The sequence below is a fragment of the Cydia strobilella genome, chromosome 4, assembly GCF_947568885.1.
Source record: "Cydia strobilella chromosome 4, ilCydStro3.1, whole genome shotgun sequence".
NCBI classification, from domain to species: Eukaryota; Metazoa; Arthropoda; class Insecta; order Lepidoptera; family Tortricidae; genus Cydia; species Cydia strobilella.
The window spans coordinates 5,900,567-5,907,280 of NC_086044.1; the positions used below are offsets into that span (position 1 = coordinate 5,900,567).

The 6,714-nt window shown below is 38.0% G+C and overlaps 1 non-coding gene across 1 annotated transcript; it reads right to left on the minus strand.

Annotated features, from left to right (window-relative positions):
* Positions 1–1,223: 1,223 nt before the first annotated feature.
* On the minus strand, positions 1,224–1,294 carry Trnag-ccc (transfer RNA glycine (anticodon CCC)). Its single transcript has one exon. It is a non-coding gene; the product is annotated as a tRNA-Gly (tRNA).
* Positions 1,295–6,714: the final 5,420 nt, after the last annotated feature.

A 6,714-nucleotide genomic window follows, 5' to 3' on the forward strand; every position in this document is an offset into this window, starting at 1 on the left:
CTGAATCATCAGTATTATAAATTCAATAATTATAGCCTGAATCACTATTATTTTTTCAACACATTGTGTTCAAAATGTTCCAATGAGTTCTGAGAAAAATGATTCTGAAATTTCCACAACCGTGAAACCTAATTTTTTGTCATAATTTAAAATTATTTCCTATAATGGCTAGGTGCGAAATCCTACTTTGACTAATGTTTCTTAAAAAAACGTCTGCCTTTCGAATACCTAAACCTTACCTTTAATCAAGTAGGTGCTTAATTTGAAAAAGATTTCAAGTTTGTTAGCCATTTTTTGAATTTCCCTTCGCTAGGACAGAACAACAACCTGATTTTTAGTAGTTCAAAGTATTGATTGCAGGTACTAGGTAAGTACCAAGATAGTTATGGACAACCAACGAAGTAGAATATTCCGTCGCCGTGGACAACCAAGAAAAAAGCCGGCCAAGTGCGAGTCGGACTCGCGCACGAAGGGTTCCGTACCATTACGGTAAAATACAGCAAAAAAACACGTTTGTTGTATGGGAGCCCAATTTAAATATTTATATTATTCTGTTTTTAGTATTTGTTGTTATAGCGGCAACAGAAATACATCATCTGTGAAAATTTCAACTGTCTAGCTGTCACGGTTCATGAGATACAGCCTGGTGACAGACGGACAGACGGACGGACAGACGGACAGCGGAGTCTTAGTAGTAGGGTCCCGTTTTTACCCTTTGGGTACGGAACCCTAAAAATGCACTTTACCTATTACTAACTACAAGTCAATTTATCCAACCATTTTATTTTAACATCCAAAAATGTACTCACACAATGCTATCCGTAAACACGGTAAATAAGGAAATGTGTAGGTTGGTACATAAGTAAACATTTTTCACCTAATTAATAAAGTGCAGTAGAATAAATAAGACGTAAATATAACGAAATGTACATTACATGTATTTAACGTCGACAGTGCCTAAGAAATAACTAATTTGCGCCCATCACCCATGACTCATCGTTACAAAATATTTCAAGAGCATCGCCGCAAATTCGCATAATTTGTCCCATTCCCATGCCGTTTGCAGGAATTTCAACGCATGGGAATGTTAGCGCTCTCATCCCACCTACCGCATTCACACGCTAACGGAATGACAGATTTCCCTTCCGATATTGAAATACGCATGTCAGACATTCAAAAATGCAGGGAATTCGTTTGATTAAAAAAGTAACAAAAAAAAATGCTGCACTGCCCGGGAATCGAACCCGGGTCGCAAGAATGGGAATCTTGCATGATACCACTACACCAGCAGTGCTCGCGGCAAGCGAGCGAAATTTGTGATCGTATCGTTCATGAGTTGCGCAGTACGTTGACCTGCGCGCACATAGCGCCATTGAGGCGTTGGCAGCACGTACGATGTGCATCGTCAGCTTCATATTGCAATGTAAACAATGCAATTTGTATACGTGCCTACTTAATGTTAACTTGTTTTGTGTACGAATTTGTACGCACAGTGTGTTCAATATTGATTACATGTTGGTAGGCTTATCTTTCAAGTATCAAAGATAATATATAGTAATAGAGGGTTATTGTCATAGTAAATTTTGTAGTCACAGTAAATTTACTGCCATCTATCGACACAGGATTATAACCAAAATAAAAATGTATAAAAATAAATATACCTATAGGACATATATATGGATAAATGTTTTTATTTTATTTTTTTAGAACGCCATATGACTTTGACCCATGTTCTTTCACTGATATGTGTTAAAATTGTTAAATATCAAACGGTGTCAACGCCCCATCTAGCCAAGTACCTGTATAGGCCAAAGGTGTGTGCGGTTTTTCTTGATTTCCGAGGTACGTTTTTTTCTTACACTTTCATATTTGTTATATAAATAGTTCTTATGATAAAATATGAATCAGGTCAATCAACAATTACTAACGTGTTTTAAATACCTATAGTTTATAAATGTTAAGATACCATTCGAATCTCAACTTATCTGATGTCTATCTAATGACGACTGGTCAGGCCTAGTGGGTAGTGACCCTGCCTGTGAAGCCTATGGTCCTGGGTTTGAATCCCGGTGAGGGCATTTATTTGTGTAATGAGCACAGATATTTGTTCCTGAGTCTTGGGTGTTTTCTATGTATTTATGTATTTGTATATTATAATATCGTTGTCTGAGTGACCGCAACACAAGCCTTCTTGAGCTTACTGTGGGACAGTCAATCTGTGTAAGGATGTCCTTATAATATAATATTATATTTTTATTTATCTGGCGACGGATTGAACCGAACACCACTCATTTTATCAACGAATTTGACAGAAAAGCGGCAGCATCAACGCTAATTCAACTGCAGTGGACATCCAAATGTCACCTTTACGGAGTGGATCTGACCCAGCTGTTGCAGCGCTGTTCTGTGATGTGCGTGTGTTTTGTTTCTTATGACTCGCACACCAATCATTTGTTTCATATCATATATACTTATGACTCGCACAACAATAACACTAGACTTGGCGCTCCCGCCATCTGTATTCCCATTCCCTGATCAATATGACCTCAGTCTCTTTAAAGCAAGAGTGAATAGGCTATTACTGAACCGGTGAGATCCATGTTAGGCCCTGTCTTCACTTTCCATCAGGTGTGACTAGGGCCAATCGCCGATCAGTTTATAATAAAAAAAGTGTGTGCGTGTAATCTTTACGCGTGATTGAAGTAAAACTTCTTTGACGTTTATCGCTATGTTGGCACTTTGACGTGTCCTACTGAGTGTTACTTCCGTCAGAAAAAAAATCTGAGTTACCCTCTAGTCGCGCCTAAAGAAGTTTTACTTCAAAAAAAGTAGTCACTATTTATAGATATTTTTAAGATAGTAACCTATTTCATGATATAGTTTTAAAATAGGCATAAAAACAAAAAGGAAGGAATGGAAAAATTCGCACGCTAGTGGTAAGCTTCGGTAGCTTACTTGTTTAAAAGCGATTAGACCGGTGTTATAATAGTTCGAGTCTTGCCCGAAGCGGTGAATTTCCTTTTATCTAAAAACTTATAATAGTAAATATCTGCTTGACACAATAATAATCCATGTTCACTTGGTGTGTTTTCGTTTGCCCGTATTACGTACACGATCTGCTGCCATGTTGGATATTCCGTGGACTACTCAATGAAATACCATATAAAAAAATCCAAAATATATTGTGCATCCGCACAGGCAAACAATTACAAGAGAAGTGACATCTGTCTAGAAGACTTTTTATTCTATATAGCCAGAGTTTATACTGGGACATATATACGAACTCCATGTAGATATATTAGGCACATGCCAACATCATTGTTGTAATTATATTAGTTCCAACATACACATCACGTAAAAGTAATCTGATTGCTTTTATGACTTATAAACTATATCGTCCCATTTTTTTCTCAGATCCAGGAAAACCGTCGTTTCCAACACCTACACCTTGGAACCGGACGCCAGTGCGTAAACACTTCATACACGGCGCGCGCTATAAAAACGCTGTAAAATTTTGATGTTTCTATTCAACGTCACCCCTCCTTTTCCCCCACACGGGAATATGTAGTCTCTCCTGCTCGCTCAGTGGGGAATGGCTCGAATTATTATCAATGTACTTTACACAAAGCAGAAGTCCCGACTGGACTGACGTTTATGTGATTTTGAAAGTAAATTGTGTAGGTTAGTGCCCGATAAGTGGGATCGCGGCTGGATGAGGTGTTAAGTGATAATTTTAAATGGAACTGGATTCCGTATTTAGTGTTGGTTTCATATCGTACCCAACTCGATTCCACGTATGTTAAAAAGTCGCCTAGCACAGACCTACGAAGAATACAATTGTACAAGGAATTATTCGAACAAAATGTTATTAACGGTGCGTGTATTATGCCGTCATACATTACATTACCGAGACAAACTCTAGGAAAAATAATAGTTTTTTTTTTACAAGGTGGAAAAGTTGTTGTTGAACCCTAAACTCTCGCCTTTTGAACACATATTTAATTATACGAACAGGTCTACCGCGATTTAATTTCATTGTTTTTATTTTCATTGTATTTGAAATTAAATCGCGGTAGACCTTTTTTTTTATTATTGAAAATTTAACAAAAATTATAACATTATAAGTACCTTAATCTAATGTTCGCCAAACTGTGAAACAGTTTGTTGGCTGTGCGCTCTAAAATAATCTACCTGTTCGTATAATTAATGACACCACTCAGCAAATCTAATTTATCAAGATATTTTAATTGACTTGCACTGTTTTATTAGTTGACTTTTGAATTATATAATGTTCTTTCTGGACATATCTTAAATAATCGTTTTTTTAACCGTATTTAAGAATTATTTCGCTTAAAATTTAGTTTTTTTTTTGCAAGTGTGACGAAAAACATTGTAACTCCGAGAGTAAAAATATTGCAAACTCGAGTCTTTTATTCACTCCAGCCTGCGGCCGTCGTGAATCTATAGTCCTAGTTTGCAAAATTTTACTTACCCGCCTCGTTGCACAATGTATTGTTAAATATAATATTTAAGGCAGCAATTTCATTTTCAGTTACTCGATATTTAACATACCTTATGTTCATCTACTATATTTCATGCAAATCCAAAAAACCTAATCCAGTTTCCGAAGAATCTCAGGCGACCTTCGGCGCCGCCGGTGATATGGGAACGAAGACATCCAGGGTGAGTCTGTGGTTAAATAAATTAAATTTGGGTGCAAAATACATCGGCGGGCCCTGTAATTGGCGCGCCGCGTTGCGTTTGCCCGCCCCTGCCTATGCTGCTGGCGCGAGGAGTTATAAATGGTGGATGTGGTTTTGATCGATCGCATCGTCTGATACTCCCTAGAAATATTATAAATGCAAAAGTAAGTCTGTCGGTCTGATGAACCGCTGAACCGACCTAGATAAAATTTAGTATATTATAAATCGGAGCGGTCAACACGCCTCTATTGTCAAGGCGTTAGAAAGTGTATTTTTGAGCACCTCGATCGCTCCAATATATCTGATGGCGACTGTACAACTGCCGCATACAAAATGCCGCATCCAACCTCGCAAATGCTGCTCGTTGCCATGTAATGACTCCGAGATTCTTATCTCATTATCAATTTCATCGGAACGCGGTTCCGATACAATTCCCGGCTAATGGACCGATATTAGCCAACGACGGGTGTCTAAGATGTGCATGTTGGTTATTTACATTATCTAACAGAGGCGCTGTTCGGTAAACTCAATAGGGGATATTACTGCAATGTTCTGCCACCAGAGTGCAGCACTAGCCTTTTTAGTAAACCATAGAGTAACTTATACATACTGTACCTTTAACAGGTTTTTGACAAGTTTTCAGAGATAATAAAATATGACATTGATGCATCAAGGCGGTTTAGGCGGTTTGCTTACAGAGGACCTACCGGGAAACGCGAATCCGAAAATTCGCTATCTGCCTCTTTATCGCTCGAATATGCAAGAGTGACAGAGATGTTAGATAAAGAAATTTTCTTGTTTCACGATAGACCCTCAGATTGTGGTAGTGGCGCCCTGGCGCTCCCTACGCAGAGTTTCGCCTAATATTCTCTATTCTTGCCGTACAGACTCGAAGAAAAAATGTAGCGTGTGTATCGTGTAAGTGCTTAATATATAAATACCTATGTAACCTATTATTCTTCAGTAATAGAACACATTTATTCGGGAATGGTTGTTTGATTACTATCCGCCGGACGCTATCCTTATATGGCGATAATGCCAAGATAACTCATATAATGCATTCAAATAACGCATTCACTGCCGGCGCGAGCTACGGGCTACGAGAAGTTTTTCCCGTTTGTACCTACTTAATGAAAAACGCCGACGAACAGAGAACCCGAGTAGCGGGTTGCTGGCAGTGACTGTAAATCTTCAGCTTGGCCAACAGACTTTATCTCACCGTAAACCTGGAGTTGCCATATGTGGTTACCAGTACAATTTGAAACTGAGTTAACGGTTTAACCGCTTAACACAGGGTTAGTGGGATGGTGCAAGTGGCCCTAAGAGGATCTTGGTCTCCTATAACAGAGAATGGCACGCTATCCTATTCCACTTCACTTTACACCAGTTTGATTTTCCATGTAACTTCCTAAAACAATTTTGATATAATCCACCAAACTGTTTTTTTTAAAGTGTCAAATTTTTAATTGACAGCCACTTTAGCCTAATACAGATAGTTTGCAACATTTTTTTTTTTATAAATTAAATTATTTAATTACAAAACAAACAAAAAAACAGAACATAAAAAAAGCACAAGCAGCATAATTAACCACTAATCAAATAACCCACCCCGAGTCACTCCAGGCGCAAAAGTTCCCAACACGCTCGCTGCATGACACCATTACTGTTTGACATCATTAAAGAGTTCGCTCAATTTTATTGTAGGTATGGGAAGTTTCATAGCTCACTGCTGAGTAACATTAGTCCGCTGATTGTGATTGGTGAAACTGACCTATACTCGTATGTATCCAAAGTTTATAGTGGAGGAGAGGAGAGAAAACTTGTGTGTTCGTCTGAACTATACAGTTTTCTCTCCTGTGGGCAATAATTAACCGTTTGTGGGCATGTAGGTATATTATAATGATTTTATCATAAGCACTTATCAAAATAAAAGGAGTATCTTTTCATGTGGATAAGGGTTAAATAAGAAAATTAACCTTTATAGCCCTTAACTTTTGGGTATGTCTACAGG